This window comes from Theropithecus gelada, chromosome X, assembly GCF_003255815.1.
Source record: "Theropithecus gelada isolate Dixy chromosome X, Tgel_1.0, whole genome shotgun sequence".
NCBI lineage: Eukaryota > Metazoa > Chordata > Mammalia > Primates > Cercopithecidae > Theropithecus > Theropithecus gelada.
Window position 1 is genome coordinate 89,839,268 of NC_037689.1, and position 21,193 is coordinate 89,860,460.

A 21,193-nucleotide genomic window follows, 5' to 3' on the forward strand; every position below is an offset into this window, starting at 1 on the left:
AGTGCTTAACACATAATAGAAACCTCAGCACCTGAATCTGTCTTGACCCCTTGGATGTGGATCCTTGAGACTCACTTTCTTCAGGCTTTTCTGACACTGGTTTCCACAGAGTTCTTGGCTCTACTTGTTTCCTTGATTTAAGTACTCTCCATTGTCTCAGTGAGAAATTATTCTAGCCTCAAGATCTGCACAGCCATAGCCTCCCTGAAGATGAAGGTCAGTATAGGTCTACCTGGTGATGAAGGTCAGTGTAAGTCTACCTGGTGTATAACCTATGAGATAAGTTTACCTCCCAATATACGTCCTCCTTAATTCTAAGAAGGCATTGTGGGTCGGGCGCGGTGGCTCACGCCTGTAATCCCAGCACTTTGGGAGACCGAGGCGGGCAGATCACGAGGTCAGGAGATCGAGACCATCCTGGCTAACACGGTGAAACTCCGTCTCTACTAAAAATACAAAAATTAGCCGGGCGTGGTGGCAGGTGCCTGTAGTCCCAGCTACTCGGGAGGCTGAGGCAGGAGAATGGTGTGAACCCAGGAGGCGGAGCTTGCAGTGAGCCGAGATCGCGCCACTGCTCTCCAGCCTGGGGTATAGAATGAGACTCCGTCTCAAAAAAAAAAAAAAAAAAAAAAGAAGGCATTGTGTGACTGAATGAGCTAAAATTATGAAAGGAATGTGAGGGCCTTTTGGATTACAGCTGCTGTTTTCTTAATTATTAGAAGCATCTCATTTTTTTCTTAGGCCTCTGCAGTAGCCATACTAATATGCACTTGTTCAAACTGTGTATTCATTTCCCCATACCCTAAACACTTTATATTATTAATATTTTAACTTTTTAACAAACTGCTGGTATAAAATGATTTCTCATAATTATTTTAATTTGTATGTCCTCGATTATACTAGTTAAGTTCCATAATTATGTATAATTTTACCAGGTTGTAGGCCACATTATAATTCCTTTTCTGTGAATTGTCTAGGTGGGAATTTCAACCTACTTTTCTGTGAATTGTCATGTGCCTGTTTTTCTCTTGAGTCATTTGTCTCTTTTTTTTGATTTGTAGAGGCCCATGATTTATTTTGGATGCAAATATTTTGTCTATTATTTATATTGCAAATATTTTATCCTAGCATGTGATTTGTCTTTTACATTATTTATGATTATTTTCTGTACAAAAATTTTATGTGGAATGTGGTCAAATTTACCAATATTTTTCTTATGTTTTTTGTGTCCTCTTTAAAAGGGCATTCCATACTCTAAACCCATGAGCATATGTGCCTATACTTTTTCAAATACTTTTTTTTTTACAGTTTTGGTTTTGGCGGCTAAACCTTTAATATAACTGGGATGCATTTTATGAAAAGTGAACGATAGAGAACAAATAGTTAATTTTCCCCCCAATGAATGCCCAGTTGTCCACAGATATTTATTAAACTATTTGTTTGTTTTCAACTTATTTGATATGTCAACTTTATGATGTACTACATTTTCATATATACATTAATGTGTTTCTGGATTCTTTATTCTTATTCTTGGTCCATTTGTGTATTTGTCTGCCCTTTTCTTATTATTACCACACTGTTTTCATCAATATAGCCTTATTATCCATCTTGATATCTTATAGAGAGAGTACTTTAACTTTGTCCTTTATAAAAATTATTCTGGCTATTCTTGCATATTTAATATACCATATAACTTTTCAACTAAGTCTGTCAAATTTCATTTTAGAAATTTTGTTGGGATTTGCACTGAATTTATAAATTAGTCTGGGGGATTAACATTTTTATGATTTTGTATCTTACAAATAAGAGCAATATGTCTCACCATGTTTTTGTTCTTCTTTTAAGTCTTTCAATAAATTTGTATACCTTTTTCCACGAAGGTCATGTCCATCTTTGGTTGAATTTACTCCTAGATACTTGATAAATTTCATTGCCATTGTAATGGTAATTTTTAAAATAATTACACTTTCAGGCTGTTTATTGCTGGCATATAGAAATGCAGTGGATTTTTATATATTGATCATACACCCGACAGCACTGCTCAACTTTTTATTATAATTTTCACATAGGTTATTTGAGGTTTTTTATTTGAGTTTAATAGTAGACAAACATATTGTTTATGAAAAATGAGTTTTATTTATTCTTTTCCAATTATTAGTACTTTTTCTCTCGTGTGTGTGTGTGTGTGTGTGTGTGTGTGTGTGTGTGTGTGTCTTACTGTACCAGCTAAAACCTTTTGAACAGCATTGAGTAGTAGCGGTGGTAGTAGAAAGTGTTAACTAGTAATGGGTCTCCTTGTCTTATTCCTGACTTTGAAAGAAATACTTCTAATGTTTCACTCTTAAATGTGATGTCTGCTGTACACTTTTTGTAGAAACTTTTTATCAGACTAAGGTAGCTCTGGACCAGGTACAGTGGCTCACACCTGTAATCCCAACACTTTGGGAAGCCGAGGTGAGTGGATTGCTTGAGCCCAGGGAGTTAAGGCCAGCCTGGGAAGCATAGTGAGACGGCATTTCTACAAAAAAAAAAAAAATAGCCAAGTATAGTGACACATGCCTGTGGTCTTAGCTACTTGAGAGGGTGAGGTGGAAGGATCACTTGAGCCTGGGATATTGAGGCTGCAGTGAGCCGTGATTGCAACATTGTACTCTAGTCTGGGTGTCAGAGCAAGATCCTGCCTCAAAAAGTAAATTAAAAAATAAGATAAATTTTAAAAATAAAGGTAGCTCTCATCTGTGGTGGAGATTGCTAATTGTCTACTCAATATCCAGTCTCCTCTTCTTTCTGACTAACAGAACTCTGATTTTGTTGGGGGTAGGAATGTTCTCAGACTTTAAAGAGTCAGCACTTCCCTACCTCCTTGCAGGCAAGGATGGTCATAAAACACAGTACTGGACAATAAAATGTAACCAAAATTTATTTGGTGGTGCTTTGTGGCAAGCTCTTAAAATATGTGTGTATCTTATTCCATTTGTGTTCCTAATAAAGCAATGCCTGAGGCTGGATAATTTAAAAAAAGAAGAAGTTAATTTGGCTTACATTTCTGCAGGCTGTATAAGAAGCAAGGTGCCAGCGTTTGGGAGAGCCTTAGGCTGCTTCCATTCATGAAGGAAGGGGAAGGGGAGATGGTGCGTGCAGAGATAATATGATGAGAAAGGAGGCAAGAGAGAGTGTAGGAGGTGTCAGGCTTTTTTAATGATCAGATGGTGGTGGGTAATACAGGGAGAAATCACTCATTACTACCAGGATTGCACCAATCCATTCATGAGGAATCTGCACCAATGACCCAGATACCTCCCACCATGTCCCACTTTGAATACTGAGAATCAAATTTTAACACAAGACTTGGTGAGGCAAAAAATCATATCTAAACCGTAGCAGCGTGTGTGTATGTTTTCAGAAATATGAAAGAAGCTCAGATGACACATATAATTTTGCCTTTGTAATTGCTACTTCTTCCTCACTGAAATGTGTAAATAATGACTGGAGTGTCAAGCAGCCATACTGTGCTCCACCATGAGCGAAAAGCCAAAAGAATCAGAAACCTTGTTCTGACATCCTTAGAGCCACTGTTCCTGCCCTGGACTGCCCATCTCTGTACTTCTTGTTATGATGAGAGAGAAAAAAATGACTCTATCTTATTTAATCCATTGTTATTTGGATTTATGGTTGTTGTTGATACATTTGAACAGCTTTATTAAGGTATAATTGATATTTAGTAAAGTGCACATGTATAAAGTGTACCATTAGATAACTTCAGATATATGCATAAAGCCACAAAACCAACATCACAATCAAGAAAATGAACAAATCCACCACTCCCAAACATTTTTTCATGTCCCTTTGCAATCTTTCACACTCATCCCCAGGCAATCATTGACATATTTTCTATCAGTATAAATTAGTTTGAATTATCTAGAGAGCCATATAATGGAACCATAAAGTATATATTCTTATTTTTCTGAATTTTTTACTCAACATAATTATGTTGTTAATCATCCAGCTGTTTAGTGTCAATGGTTCATTTCTTTATATTGCTAAGTAATATTCAAGTTTATGGATATACCAAGATGTGTTTATGCATTAACTCATTTAAGGGACATTTGGGTCATTTCCAGTTTTTTGTTATTAAAAATAAAACTTCTGGCTGGGCATAGTAGCTCACGCCTGTAATCTCAGCACTTTGGGAGGCTGAGGCAGGTGGATCACCTGAGGTCAGGAGTTCAAGACCAGCCTGGCCAACATGGTGAAACCCTGTCTCTACTAAAAATACAAAAATTAGCTGGTCATGGTAGTGGGCACTTGTAGTCCCAGCTACAGGGGAGGCTGAGGCAGGAAAATTGCTTGAACCCGGGAGGTGGAAGCTGTAGTGAGCCGAGATTGTGCCACTGCACTCCAGCCTAGGTGACGGGGCGAGACTCCATCTCAAAAATAAATACATAAATACATAAATAAAGCTTCTATGAACATTCATGTACAAGTCTTGTGTGGATGTGTGTTTTCCTTTCTCTTGAGTAAATACCTAGAATTTGAAAGGACAGATCATGTGGTATGTCTATGTTTAACTTTTAAAGAAAATGCCAAGTGTTTTCTTTTCCTCAGTGAAATCCATGAATATTGTGAGAAAACTCTTCAGAAGGATATGAAGGAAATACCTTAAGAATAGTGATTAACTACTGAATATTTTATGATTTAAAACTGCTTGCTAGGCTGAGCATGGTGGCTCACGCCTGTAATTCCAGCACTTTTGGAGGCCAAGGTGGGCAGAACGCTTGAGCTCAGGAGGGACCAGCTCGGGCAACATGGCAAAACTTTGTCTCTACAAAAAATACCAAAAAGAAAAGAAAAAAAGCCAGGTGTTGTGGTGTGTGACTACAGTCCCATCTACTCTGGAGGCTGAGATAGCAGGATCACTTGAGCCTGGAAGGTTGAGGCTGTAGTGACCTGAGATCGCATCACTGCACTCCAGCCTGGGTGATAGAGTGAGACCCTGTCTCAAAACAAACAAACAAACAAAAAACCGATAGCCTAAAATTTATACTTTCACATTTTACAGTAGGTAAATTATTCAAAATTCATTAAAATATTGAGTGCTTAAGTGTCACTGAAGAAATAGTGTTATGATGGTCACATTTTGGCTACCTGTGTTCATAATGTTTTATTCTTTGAGCTTATTTTGCTACTGATTTGTACCTTGCATTCAGTTATTTTGGAAGCTATTTTGTCAGCATTCTCTAGAATGAATTCTGAGGAGAAACTTTGACTTAAAAGTTTGTCACAAATGTCATCTAAAATATATGATTCTCTCTGCACCAGTTGTATCTTATTAGTTGATCTTATCACTGGAAACTGAAAAATTTGATGAACAAAATTAATATTGAAATAAGAAATTGTTTTATATTGTGTCATTTGGACACTTTCTAGTACAAAATGGTAGCACTAACTCGGATTAGGCAAAAACACCTATTATATGGCATAGATTATTTTAGCCTTGGAGGCCTGGTGGTACAGTTAAAAAAGTAATCACTATACATATTTAAACATCTTAAAATGGCCTTTTCTCTAATGCATATTCTTTTTGAAGGCTTTACTAAATTTACATTTAAAAGGAAAAACCAAAAACAGGAAAGTTGTTAAAATGTATTATCTGCCCTATGCTGTATAAATGCAGCATACTGGTTATGAAGACCCATCAAGGTTCCACTTACAAGGAGGAGACATTTGTAAGTGTAGCAAGGGGCCCCACAGATTGGCTTGCTGCACACTCACTCCTTTGTGTGTTCAGTCTGTTATCACAGATGGATCCCATGATTGGGATCCATCCAGTATGGATGAGTGCACCTAAGACAGGCCACTTAATTCCATAGAAATATCTCACCCCAATTTCAGGGTACTCTTTCCTGAGCCTAGATATGCCAGTGTCCTGTTGCAATGTAAATGGTTTCAAAGTGATCTCTATGGATAAATGCTAATATTGGATATAGAACTGAACAATGTGCTCAACTTGTTCATTTTTTTCTATTTTATTTTTGTAATTTATATTGCACACAGCACTGGAAGTCACTATTTTGGACATGTATTTTATAAACCAGGTAATTTATTATTATCATGGAATTTGGACTAGGTTTGTTTCATTTGTTGGCTGTTTTTAGTCAAAAAGGAAATGACTGCCTCCTCTCTGTTCAAGTGTGAATCTCAAGTACAGATTCTAGATAACAGGCAGGGTTCTATTAGAGTAGGAAAGCACTCTGGAAACACTGGTTGCACACATTGAACCAGCCTTAAGCCTGGGGATGAAAACAGAGCTCTGCTCTTATCTTTGACACATGAAACACAGAGTTCCAGGGCTGAAAAGAACTGGGACCTTCTTCAAGGCTCCCTGATGATACCCAAGGTTCATATTTAAAACACTGAATGGGATACTGATTTAATAAGGATTTGATGCTGTATAAGTCATGATAATAATGTATGAGTGCATCTGGTTGATTTTTAATGTAACTCCTCTGATATTCCACACTGTTAGTAAATACAGGTGTGACCTTTAAGCTTGCATATCTCAAAAGTAATACTGCCAAATGTTTTATAATAAAATACGTTATGTGTGTTTTGATTGATGAAAACAGACTACGTTTTAAAAGGGAAAAAGAAAAAGAAACTGCCAAGCTGTTTTCCAATGTGGTTTCATCATTTTTCATTCAGGCCACCAATTCCTCCACATCTCTGCCAACAGTGGTATCACATTGTGGTTTCATTTATTTTATTTTATTTTTTGAGACAGGATCTCACTCTGTCACCAGACTGAAGTGCAGTGGTGCAACCACGACCCACTGCAGCTTCAACTTCCTGGTCTCAAGCGCTCCTCTTGGCCTCCCAAAGTGTTGGAATTATAGGTGGGAACCATCACATCCAGCCTACATTGTGGTTTAAATTTGCACTTCTCTAATTACTAATAATGTTAAACATCTTTTTACATGCTAATTTGCCACCCATGTTCGCCTCTTTGGTAACATATCTGTTCAAATAATTTGTCCATTTTGTCATTGGGTTATTTTCATAGCATTAAGATTTGAAAATTCCTTATATGTATAATTTGGATGCAGATTGTTTATCAAAATATGCTATGCAAATATTTTCTCACCATCTTTGGCTTGTCTTTTCATTCTCTCAGAAATACATTTTGAAAACAGAACATTTTAATTTTAATGAAGTCCAGTTTATCTTTTTTTAAATGGATCCTGCTTTTGGTGACATATCTAAGACTTGCCTAAACCAGCTCAGGCTGTCATAACAAGGTAACACAGATTGGATAACTTGAAAAACATTTATTTTCTCAATCTGGAGGCTGGAAATCCAAGATCAAGATGCCAACAGTTTTGGCACCTGGTGAGATTTCTATTCCTGGTTTGAAAATGACCACTTTCTCACTTCGTTTTTCACATGGACTTTCCTTTGTGAGTGGAAAGAGGGATAGATCCCTGGCGTCTGGTGTCTCTTGTTCTTCTTATAGGGACGTCAGTACTACCGTATTGCGTTAGGGCCCATGCTTATGACACCATTTAATCATAATTGGCCCATCTCCAAATACAGTCAGATTGGGGGTTAGGACTTCTACATATTAAGTTTGTTGGGGAGACATTCAGTCCATGACATCAAGAAACAAAGATTTTCTCCTAGAAAACTTAAGGTTGGGGATTTTACAGCTAGGTCTATGAGCCATTTTGAGTTAATTATTGCATATAGTGCAAGGTATGGATCAAAGTTTCCTTTTTGTATATGTATCCATAGGTAGTAAATATTAAGCCAACCAAGCATTCCTTTGTTTCTCTTTTGAAAATTTTTATTTTAGGTTCAGGGGATACATGTGCAGGTTTGTTACATTGGTAGATTGTGTGTCAGTGGGGTTTGCTGTGCAAATGATTTTATCACCCAATTAGTAAACATAGCACCCAATAGGTAGTTTTTCAACTCACCCTCCTCCCATCCTCCCCACCTCAAGTAGGCACTGGTGTCTATTTTCTCATCTTTGTGTCCGTGTGTACTCAATGTTTGGCTTTCACTTATAAGTGAGAATACGTGGTATTTGGTTTTCTCCTCCTGTATTTATTTGCTTAAGATAATGGCCTCTAGCTCCATCCATGCAGCTGCAAAGGACATGGTTTCTTTTTTCTTTATGGCTTTGTAGTATTCCATGGTGTATATATACCACATTTTCTCCTCCTCCTCCTCCTCCTCCTCCTCCTCCTTCTTTCTTCTTCTTTTTTAAGACAGTGTCTCACTCTGTCACCCAAGATGAAGTGCAGTGGCGCAATCTCAGCTCACAGCAACCTCAACCTCCCAAGTAGCTGAGATCGCAAGCAGGTGCCACCATGCCCAGCTAATTTTTAACTTTTTTGTATTTTTAGTAGAGACAGTGTTTCACCATGTTGCCAAAGTTGGTTTCAAACTCCTGAGCCCAAGTGATTTGCCCTCCTCGGCCTCCTAAAGTGCTGGGATTACAGGTGTGAACCACCACGCCTGGCCTTGTGCCACATTTTCTTTATCCGGTTCACAACTGATGGGCATCTAGGTGGATTTTTGTCTTTGATATTGTGCATAGGACTGTGATAAACATACCCATGCTTGTGTCTTTTTGGTAGAATGATTTATATCCCTTTGGGTATATATCCAGTAATGACATTGCTGGGTCAAATGGTGGCTCTGTCTTGTTTGAGAAATCTCCAAACTGCTTCCCACAGTGGCTGAAATAGTTTACATTCCCACCAGCAGTGTATAAGCGTTCCCTTTTCTTCACAGCCTCATCATTTGTTATTTTTTGAGACTGAGTCTCACTCTGTCACCCAGGTTGGGGTGCAGTGGTGCAATCTCGGTTCACTGCAACCTCCGCCTCCTGGGTTCAAGCGATTTTCATGCCTCAGCCCCTAGAGTAGCTGAGATTATAGGTGCGTGCCACCATGCCTGGATCATTTTTTTGTATTGTTGGTAGAGACAAGGTTTCACCATGTTGGCCAGGCTGGTCTTGAACTCCTGACCTCAAATGATCCGCCCGCCTTGGCCTCCCAATGTGCTGGGATTACAGGTGTGAGCCACCTCGCCCGGCCTATCTTTTAACTTTTTAAATAGCCATTCTTACTGGCATGAGATAGTATCTCATTGTGGTTTTGATTTGCGTGTCTCTAATGATTAACGATGTTGAGCATTTTTTCATATGCTTGTTGGATGTGTTTATCTTCTTTTGAGAAGTATCTGTTCAACCCAGCATTCTTACTTGACCATAATATATTTTTTATATTGTTGAATTCTATTCAATGAAATTTAGTTTAGAATATCTGCATCTATGTTTATGAGGGATGTTTGTCTGTAGTTTTCATTTCTTGTACTCTGTCTGTTTGTTTTGGTATTAGAGTAATGCTTGTCTCGTAGAATGAGTTGTGAAATATTTTCTCCCCTTCAATTTTCAGGAAGAGTTGCTGTTGAATAGGCATTCTATCTTTGCTTTTTCTTTTTCTTTTTTTTTTTTTCTGAGACAGAGTCTCACTCTGTCACCCAGGCTGGGGGACAGTGGTGCCATCACAGCTCACTGTCGCCTCAAACTCCTGACTCAAGGAATCCTCCCACCTCAGCCTCCCAAGTAGCTGGGACGGGTGTGCACTGCCATGTCCATCAACTTTTTTAAAAGAAACTTTTTAGCAGAGACAAAGTTTCATGATTCTTCCCAGGCTGGTCTCAAACTTATGAGCTCAAGTAATTGTCCCACTTCAGCCTCCCAAAGTGCTGAGATTACAAGCCTGTGACATCATGTCCAGTGGTATTATTTCTTAAATTTTTGGATGAATTAGCCAGTAAAATTATATGGACTTGGTGCTTTATTTGTGGGAAAGTTCTTTTTTTTTTTTTTTTTTTTTTTTTTAAGAGGCAGAGTCTCACTATGTTGTCAAAGCTGGTCTTGAATTCCTGAGCTCAAGTGATTCTCCCACCTTGGCCTCCCAAAGTATTGGGATTATAGACATGAGCTACTGTGCTTGGTTGAAAGTTCAATTTTTAAAAGAGATTTAGGCTATACAACTTATCTATTTCTTGTTAAGTGAGCTTCAGTAGTTTGACTTTCAAGTAATTTGTTAATTTTTTATGATGTCAAATTTATTGACATAAAGTTGTACATAATGTTTCCTTTTTAACTTTTTAACATCTATAAAATGTGTATTGATGTCACCTCTCCCATTCTCAATACCAACAATTTGTGTTTTCTCTCTTTTTTTCTGATTACTCTGGTCAGAAGTTTATCAATGTTATTGCTCTTCTCAAAGAACTAACTTTGATTTAATTGACTTATAAAATCATTTTTCTGTTCTCTATTTCATTGACTTCCAATCTAACCTTCGCTATTTCCTTTCATTTGATTATTCTAAGTTTAATTTGCTTTTTTGCTAATTTATTTTTCTTTTTTCTTTTTTTTCTTTTCTTTTTTTTTTTACTTTAAGTCCCGGGATACCTGTGCAGAACATGCAGGTTTGTTACATAGGTATATGTGTGCCTTGGTGGTTTGCTGCACCTGTCAACACAACATCTAGGTTTTAAGCCCTGTGTGCATTAGCTGTTTGTCCTAATGCTCTCCCTCCAGTTGCCCCCCACCGACAGGCCCTGGTGTGTGTTGTTCCCCTCCCTGTGTCCACATGTTTTCGTTGTTCACCTCCCACTTGTGAGCGAGAATATGTGGTGTTTGGTTTTCTGTTCCTGTGATAGTTTGTTGAGGATGATGGCTTCCAGCCTTATCCATGTCCCTGCAAAGGACATGATCGCATCCCTTTTCATGGCTGTATGGTATTCTATGGTGTATATGTACCACATTTTCTCTATCCAGTCTATCATTGATGGGCATTTGTGTTGGTTCCATGTCTTTGCTATTGTAGATAGTGCTGTAATAAACATATATGTGCATGTGTCTACATAGTAGAATGATCTATATTTCTTTGGGATTGCTGGGTCAAATGGTATTTTTGGTTCTAGATCCTTGAGGAATCACCACACTTCTTCCACAATTGTTGAACTAATTTACATTCCCACCAACGGTGTAAAAGCATCCTTATTTCTCCACATCCTTGCCAGCATCTGTTGTTTCTTGACTTTTTAATAATCATCATTCTGACTGGCATGAGATTTTATCTCATTGTGGTTTTGATTTGCATTTCTCTAATGATCAGTGATGTTAAGCTTTTTTTCATATGTTTGTTGGCCACATGAATGTCTTCCTTTGAGAAGTGTCTCTTCATACCCTTTGCCCACTTTTTGATGGAGTTGTTTGTGATTTTCCTGTAAATTTGTTTAAGTTCCTTGTAGAGTCTGGACACTAGACCTTTGTCAGATGGGTAGATTGAAAAATTTTCCTCCATTCTGTAGTTTGCCTGTTCACTCTGATGATAGTTTTTTTTTTTTTTGCTGTGCAGAAGCTCTTTATTTAATTAGATCCCATTTGTCAATTTTGGCTTTTGTTGCAATTGCTTTTGATGTTTCCATAATAAAATCTTTGCCTGTGCCTATGTCCTAAATGGTATTGCCTAGATTTTCTTCTAGGGTTTTCGTGGTTTTGGACTTTACATTTAAGTCTTTAATCCATCTTAAGTTAATCTTTGTATAGGGTGTAAGGAAGGAGTCCAGTTTTAGTTTTCTGCAAATGGCTCGCCAGTTTTCCAAGCACCACTTACTAGATAAGGAATTATTTCCCCATTGTTTGTTTCCGTCAGGTTTATCGAAGATCATATGGTTGTAAATGTGTGGTGCCTGGCTTTATTTATTTATTTATTTACTGTAGAGACAGGTTCTTGCTGTGTTAAGCAGGCGGGTCTTGAATTCTTGGCCTCAAGTGATCCTCCTGGTTTAGTGCCGAAAAGTGATGGGATTACAGGAGTAAGCCACTGCACTCAACCTATTCCAAATTTTTTGAGGAACTGCCAGACTATGTTCCAAAGCAGCTGCATCAGTTTTAAATTTCCACTAGCAATGTGAGGGTCTCAATTCCTCTACATCTTCACCAATACTTGTTATCCTCTGACATTTTTCTTACATTCATCCTCACGGGCGAGCAGTAGTACTTTCTCACAATTTTGATTTGCATTTTCTTATTGACTAATGAGGTTGAGCATCCATCCATATGTTTATTGGCTATTTTATATCTTCTTTGTTGAAATATCTATTCAGACCTTTTGCTCATTTTTTTTAAAATTTATTTATTATTGTTATACTTTAAGCTGTAGGGTACATGTGCATAACGTGCAGGTTTGTTACATATGTATACTTGTGCCATGTTGGTGTGCTGCACCCATCAACTCGTCATTTACATCAGGTATAACTCCCAATGCAATCCCTCCCCCTCCCCGCTCCCCATGATAGGCCCCGGTGTGTGATGTTCCCCTTCCTGAGTCCAAGTGATCTCATTGTTCAGTTCCCACCTATGAGTGAGAACATGCGGTGTTTGGTTTTCTGTTCTTGGGATAGTTTGCTAAGAATGATGGTTTCCAGCTGCATCCATGTCCCTACAAAGGACACAAACTCATCCTTTTTGATGGCTGCATAGTATTCCATGGTGTATATGTGCCACATTTTCTTAATCCAATCTGTCACTGATGGACATTTGGGTTGATTCCAAGTCTTTGCTATTGTGAATAGTGCTGCAATAAACATACGTGTGCATGTGTCTTTATAGCAGCATAATTTATAATCCTTTGGGTATATACCCAGTAATGGGATGGCTGGGTCACATGGTACATCTAGTTCTAGATCCTTGAGGAATCGCCATACTGTTTTCCATAATGGTTGAACTAGTTTACAATCCCACCAACAGTGTAAAAGTGTTCCTATTTCTCCACATCCTCTCCAGCACCTGTTGTTTCCTGACTTTTGAATGATCGCCATTCTAACTGGTGTGAGATGGTATCTCATTGTGGTTTTGATTTGCATTTCTCTGATGGCCAGTGATGATGAGCATTTTTTNGTTGTTTTGATTTGCATTTCTCTGATGGCCAGTGATGATGAGCATTTTTTCATGTGTGTGATGGCTGCATAAATGTCTTCTTTCATATCCTTTGCCCACTTTTTGATGGGGTTGTTTGTTTTCTTGTAAATTTGTTTGAGTTCTTTGTAGATTTTGGATATTAACCCTTTGTCAGATGAGTAGATTGCAAAAATTTTCTCCCATTCTGTAGGTTACCTTTTCAGTCTCTTTAACCCACATTTTTTTTTAACTTTCCTTTTCATTTATATTTCTCTTTTCTTTTTTCTCTCTACTACTTTGGAAGCACACTCTTTTTTTGTTTTTGTTTTTGTTTTTTGCTTTTAGCAATCACTCTAGAAAATTTAACATGTATGTTTAACAAAGTTAAAAAAAATCAACATTCATATACTCATCCAGAAAAATACAGAAGCCACAGAAAATCTTAGCTGTATTTACTACATACCAATATTTATGGTTTTCTTCTTAGTATTTTAGTTATATTTTTTAACCCCACAAATTAGACATTATTATCAATTTTTCATTCAGTCAATAGTTAAACATCTGCTCTCATATTTACCTTCTTATTTTACCCATCCTTCCTTCTTGCATCTCAGACCTTCCATCTGGGTTATCTTTCTGACTCAAATGTATCCTTTAGAATTTCCTGTGGGAAAGGTCTCTTTATGACAGACCATCTCAGTTTTGGTTTGGGTTTGGTTTGGTTTGGTTAAAAATGTCTTTATTTTTCCCTCATTCTTGAAAGACAGTTTACAAGGTATAGAATTCCTGGTTGACAATTATTCTTTTTCAGCATGCTGGTAATATAAACTTATTTTTTCTGATTTTCATTGTTATGAGAAGTAAATTGCCAATCTAATTATTGTTCCTGAGTAAGTAATCCATCTTTTTTGGTTCTTTTTAATGATTTTTTTTCTTTGTCTTTGGGGCTCTACAGTTTCACCATAATGGTTCTAGGGTGAGACATGTTAGAATGTTTGCGTAGGATCAATTAGGCTATCTGAATTCAATCACAGGTGCATTTCATCAATTTGAAAAAATATTTCTATTGTCTTTTTATGGAAATCCAATTAGACGTATATTACAGCATCTCACTCTACTTTCTTTGTCTCTCATTTATATTTTCCATCTCTATGCTACTATGTTGTATCCTAGGCTATTTCTTCAAATCTATTCAGTGGTTCATTTCTTTTTGTATATGTCCATTGAAATTTCTTTTTAATTTCAATTATTATATTATTTCTTTGAAAATCATTTTTATATATGTATGTATATATGTATAAAAATGTGAATGATTTTTGTATCTTCTGCATGTATATATATACAAAAGGACAAACTGGGGAAGGGGAAGACCAGCTAAGGCATATTTGGCTTCAAACCACCAGTCCCTTAAGTGGGGATTCCACATGAATCATCCTTGAATTCTGACTGATTTTTAAACTTCTCTCACTAGTTCTAAATGGCTGCCCCTTTTAAACTCTTTGTCACAGTTCACCTTTTGAGGACCAGGTCAAAATCTACATTTGCGTAAGGTGGTCTTATCCTTCTGGACATGATTTTTTTCACTCTCTCTCTAACACCTGTCTTTTCATCATTTTACCCATCCTAAAAACTCTAGATTCTTCCTCTATTTCTGAACAAATGTAGTTTCCAGAGCCAAGACACAACAGGTATAGGCAGATAAAAATAGTTCTTTGGCCATTGAATTTGTAATCAGTTTAATTTCCACTCCACTTCAGCCCATGGAGATGACTCATACCCTATATAGCTCAGGCTCTGCTCTCTCTTTGTCTGTTTAGGGTGTGTGTGTGTGTGTGTGTGTGTTTCAGCCATGGGAGAACCCCACCCATCCCTTCCAGGCCACTGACATACATGATCAAGGCCAAGTACCTCCTCTTTTCCCCAGACCCCAAGAAGATCAGGATAAAGAGGCAGAGAGAATGTGGAGCAGTGGCCATGGGGTCATAGACTCTTTTGGAAGTCCACCCAAAGGTGCACTGTTCAATAGCTCAGCCAGTAGAGCAGAGGACTGTAGACTGCACAGAAGTCCACACAGAGAAATGAGGACAATTTTAATGTGAGCCATCCCAGGTAAAATAAATAAATCCCTAGTCCTGCCAGGAACAGATTCCTGTTTGCTCCTGGCAGCTTCAAAGATTTCATTTTGTCCTTGCCCAGGTCTGATTTTATTTTCCTCTAGAACAGAACTTTTGGGAGCATAGTCCTGATGCCCTCTGTTTGAGAGTATTGTAATAATACTGATGATAATGATAACTAGTATTCATTGTGCACTCACTCTATGTCAGATGCCATGCTAAGTGCTTCACAGGCACCATATCATTTCACTTTCACAAGAGGCTCATGAGAGAAGCATGACTCTTGGGTCCTATATGACAAGAAAGAAACAGATGCCCAGAAAGGCTAAACAACTTGCCTAAGGTCACAGAGTCTATATTCCACCACAGGCATGACATATTCCAGGTCAAATGATCTTTTCCTCTCCAACACACTGTTTCTGTGTGGATATACCTCTCCGAATTTGTCCATGTAGATACCTGCCCACCTGTTTCTCATTTCCAGTCAGTTCTTTACTGATAACATCACAACAACCTTAACTCCTGGTCTTTCTCTGGAGAAGTGCCAGCCTGCCCATGGGAACAAGCAGGGCTCTTTCTGATTGACTCAAGATATTAATATCACTTCTGCCAAAGATCTTGGGCCCTAGTGCAGGTAGGTGCCTCCTTCTGGATCTCTTCCTACCCTGACTACATGTCTTGCCCCAGACCAACGTCAAGGAATTGTTCCTAGGCCCAGTCAAAATCTCAGAGCTCATGGCCCAGCCTTGTGTCCTTCCAGCTTCCTCTCCCCCAGTCTGACACAACCATCTTGTCCACTTTCTCCAGCCCATACTAATTGTTGAGTGGGTTTAGCTCCCATACCAAGTGATTAGTAGACTTAGTCATTGTTTAATATTACCACGATCACTGTTACTGCTCCTTATCAGAGCCCATCTGCTTAGACCCCAGCCTGCACCCTACATGCGGCCTAGCCCTAAGACCCTGGCAGACCCTCCCTCAACCCCAAAATACACAAATGCCTTCATCCTACTTCTCGTGCCCTGATCTTCACAGAGTTTGACACCTTTACACAGCTCTTCATCTTTCTTCATCCTTGACACTTGGGAAGGTTCTCCCAGCAACATCCAGGCTCTATTCCCCCACATTGCTTTTCTGGTTATACTACTTTCTGCTGCTTCAGTAAAACAGTTCATCTAGTCTGATGCAGTTCCTAGGCTCTGACCCCACTGCTAGTTGGTGTCTTCTGTCCCATCTCCTGACCCATATGTTTTCTCTCCTTGACTTGCTTTCCATTTCTGGTTTTATCTTTGGTCTTTGTCTCTTTCACCCTCTCTTGTCTTTGGTTTTCCCTTTGATCCTTGGACCTGACACTTGATGTTACAACTCCAACACAGGCCTTGTCTCTTCTCCACATAGAATGCATTTTCACTCTGCATTTTATTTGTCTCAAGTGATAGGAGCAACAATGTTGCATGGAACACAGGGCCTGGCCCATAAAATAATGATAATATATAACAGATATTTACATTGTGTTTATAATGTGTCAAGTATGATTCAGTGAGCGTTCTATGTAATAATTCTTTTAACTTTCACAACAACCTCATAATCTGTAGGTACTATAATTATCCTGTAGGTACATTGTTATATAAAGAGAAAAGACTAAGTTCCTTTTCCAAAGTCACATACCTCAGTAGTGTAAGTCAAACCTAGCAGTTTACTCTTAATTGCTGTTCTATCTTGTCTCTCTGAGGGCTTATTAGTCACACAAAACATTTCTGTTGTGTGAACAAAGCTGTCTTACCTAAGCGCAGCTCTCAGGGCCATACCTTGGTGTCAGATGATAAGGCCAGCATTCCTGCCTGGTCTGCTCCAGCCAGTGCAAAAGGTATTCAGTCATTTTCTCTGGCTGATGTGTGGTGTTGGCAAAGTGATGATTTCTGATAAGTGATGAAGAGAGGAGGAGGTGCTCACAGTCATATCGGAATAGGAATTAGGAACATGTTAGAGTGTTCTTTGGCCTTTCTCACCTACTATATTATTTGAGCTTCACAACTCTTCTGGTTCCACACAATTCCTAGAAACCCATACCTTGATGTAGACTGCCATATTAAATGCCCCCACTAGGCCAGACAGGAGATGGGGGAACACATATAAGAGAGGTTATGGAATTTGAATCATGAGGGCCTTGTGACTGATTGGAGGGGAGGTGACAGAAATTGAAGGGCAGTGTTGTGGAAAGTTTAGGATAAGTTTCTGTTGTGGGAAGTCAGAGACCCCTAATGGAGGGACTGGCTGAAGCCGCGGCAGAAGAACATCAACTGTGAAGATTTCATGGACATTTATTAGTTCCCAAAATTAATACTCTTATAATTTCTTACACCTGTCTTTCCTGTAATCTCTGAACATAAATTGTGAAGATTTCATGGACACTTATCACTTCCCCAATCAATACCCTTGTGATTTCCTATGCCTGTCTTTACTTTAATCTCTTAATCCCGTCATCTTCTTTGTAAGCTGAGGAGGATGAATGTCACCTCCAGACCCTGTGATTGTATCAACTGCACAAATTGTTTGTAGAGCATGTGTGTTTGAATATGAAATCTGGGCATCTTTAAAAAAGAACAGGATAACAGTGATGTTCCAGGAACAAGAGAGGGAACTTTGAACTGGCCGCCGGTGAGCCAGATGGAACAGAGCTATATTTCTCCTCTTTCGTAAGCAAATAGGAGAAATATCGCTGAATTCTTTTTCTCAACAAGGAACATCCCTGAGAAAGAGAATGCGCCCTGAAGGTAGGCCTATAGATGGCCCCTTTTAAGGCATCCTGTCTTTTATGGTTGAAGCCGAAGGGACGAAATAAGCCCCCGTCTCCTATAGTGCTCCCAGGCTTATTAGGACAAGGAAAATTTGCAACTAATAAATTGTGGTCAGACAGGTTATCTGCTCTCAAACTCTGTTTCCTGATAAGATGTTATCAATGACAAAGCATGCCGGAAACTTCATTAGCAATTTTAATTTCACCTCATCCGGTGGTCCTGTGATCTCGCCCTGCCTCCATTTGCTTTGTGATATTTTATTACCTTGTGAAGCATGTGATCTCTGTGACCCACACCCTATTCGTGCACTCCTGCCCCTTTTGAAAATCGCTAATAAAAACTTGCTGGTTTTACATCTCGGGGAACATCACAGATCCTGCCGACATGTGATGTCTCCCCCGGACACCCAGCTTTAAATTTTTCTCTTTTGTCCTCTTTCCCTTTATTTCTCAACCCAGTCGAGACACTTAGGAAAGAAAAGAACCCACATTAAACATTGGGAATGGGTTCTCCCGATAAGTTTCAGATTCTGAACTTGTGTTTCTGGGTGATGCCATTTACTTACATAAGTTGAAGGAGCAGGTTTGACAAAGTAAGTTTGAATAGGTTGAGTTGGAGTTCCAAGTGGAAATGTTTAGGTAACAGCTGCACATAGGTTTAGAATTCAGGAAAGGACTGGCAAGAAAGATCTGGGAGCCAATAGCATATAAGTATCAGGTGAAACCATTTTCATTTCAATCAGTTGCTTGAACATGTATTCAACAATAACTCCTTCTCAAATATTTATTGAGTCCTGTATGAGCTAAGCCCTTAGCAAGGCATTGGAGATCAGTGCTGAATATGACATAGTTTCATCTTTTTTGACTAATAGGAGAGATGTGTAATAAATCTAAAGCCAAGACATTATGAAAAGAGCAAAAATGTAAACCGGTATATTTTATGGCAGTAACATGGAGAAATTGATGATTGTCTATAACTCTGGGGGTCATGGGGAGCATCATTGTGGAGAAACCATGGCAGCAGGATATTGAGCAATGCATTCAAGTTTTCCAGAGGAGTAAGGGGATGGGAGCAAAAGTTTATATGGAGGCAGTATTGTGTGCAAAGGTGAGAAATGACGTGGTGTATTCTGGATATAGTATCCAATTTGGTATTGCTAGAGCATAAAATGTGACAGAGTGCCAAGGAAGTCTAGATAGAGGTGAGGTTGGAGAGAGAGGCAAAACTCACATCTTGAAATAACTTGTTGGTGGCATCATGGGGGTTGGATGTACCTTAGGTGTTAAGTGGCCATCAGAAGGTTTTAAGCAAGAAGAGATTTAAGCAGATGCTAATTTTAAACAGGCAACTTTGGAATCAACATGTAGGTTGGGTACATAGAAAGCGAGGCTAGAAAAGGGAGAACAGTTAGTAGACTCTCAGCTAGGTAATAGAGGATAAGGGCTTGCAGCAAGGCAGTGGCAGTAACAATGAGATGGTGCAATGAAAAGAAAGAGGTGATAGGAGAGATACAGGGGAGGAATAGTTAGGATTTCACTGGGTTGGATGATGAGTGATAGAAATGAGAGATTACCAAGTTTCTGGCTCAATTGAGTGGGTGAATGGTGAGGATGAGTAGCAGGTTTGTTTGCTTCCTTGGTGAAGGAGGGAGAGAAGATGAATTTAGTTTTGAACAAACCTGGTTTGAGGTGCTTGATGGATATTCAGATGAAGATGTGAAATAGTAAGTGGATATATGGAAGTAGGTGTTTGTGTGTGTATGTAAATAAATCTCTCAAGAGAACTATTTAGCAGAAGATAGAGGCTTGTAAATCTTAAGTAATTTATGATAAAAGTTTCAAATGCTGGGGAGGAGGTTGTGATGGTTAATTTTATATGTCAACTCTGAAGGTTTTTTTGGATGAGACTGACATTTAAATCATTGAACCTTGACTAAAGCAGGTTGCCGTCTATGTGAATGGACCTTACACAAGTAGTTGAAAGCCTAAATAGAATAAAAACCAGGCTTTCTGAGCAAAAGAAAATTCCCCAGAATAATGCCATCAGAATTCATCTGCACCATCAGCCTTCTTGGATTTCCTGGCTGCCCAGTCTTTGGACTGAAACTTCACTATAAACTCTCCTGGGTCTCGGACCTGCCAGCCCACACTACATATTTTGGACTTGCTAGCCTCCATAATCATATGGGCCAATTCCTTATAATAAATCTATTTATCTATTATCTAGATGAATTTCTCTCTCTCTCTCTCTCTCTCTCTCTCTCTCTCCTATTCATTCTGTTTACCCGGAGATCCCTGACTAATAAAGAGATATAAAGTCAAAAAGAAAAGAGAACTAAGAATAACACCTAAGGCCTTCTTTGTAGAAGTGACAAGCTAATCCTAAAATTCGTATGTAAATGCAAGGGACCCACAATAACCAAAATAATATTTTAAAAGAGGAACAAACTTTAAAGACTTATATATCCTGATTTCAAAACTTACCACAAAGTTGTAGTAATCAAAACAGTGTTGTGCTGGCATAAATAAAGAAATGTAGGTTGATGGAATAGAAAAGAGTTGAACCCATACAATTATCTTCAATTTCTTTTTGAAAGGATATCGAGACATTAAAAGGAGAAAGAAATCTTTCCAACAAATTGTGTTGAGACTATTAGATACCCATCTCTAAAAGAACAGAGTTGAAAAAATACCTATACAGGAAAATTAATTCAAAATATATCACAGATCTAAATGTAAGTGCTAACACCATAAAACTCTTAGGAAAAAAAAAAAACATAAATCATTGAAATCTTAATTAGGAAAAAAAATCCTTATATATGATATCATAAGCACAACAACATCAGACAAAAAATAGATAAATAGGCCTTTACCAAGATTGTAAACTTTTGTGCGTCAAATGGCATTACAAGAAAAAGACTATAAGCCACAAAATGGGAGATAGTTTTACCAAATAATGCATCTGATAGGGAACTTGTTTCTGGATATTTTCAGCTCAACAATAAAAAAGAAAACATCTCAGTCTCTTTGGGCTGCAACAACAAAATACCCTAAGCTATGTAGCTTACAAACACAAAAATGTATTTATTTCTTGGCTAGGAAGTCCAAGATCAAGATGTCAGCAGATCCAGTGTCTTATGAGGGTCTACTTTGGGGTTCATAGATGCCGTCTTCTAGTTGTGTCCTCACATGGTGGAATGGACTTGCTACCTCTCTGGGGTCTCTTTATAAGGGCACTAATACCAGTCATGAAGACTCCACTCTTCTGACCTAATCATCACCCAAAGACCTCAC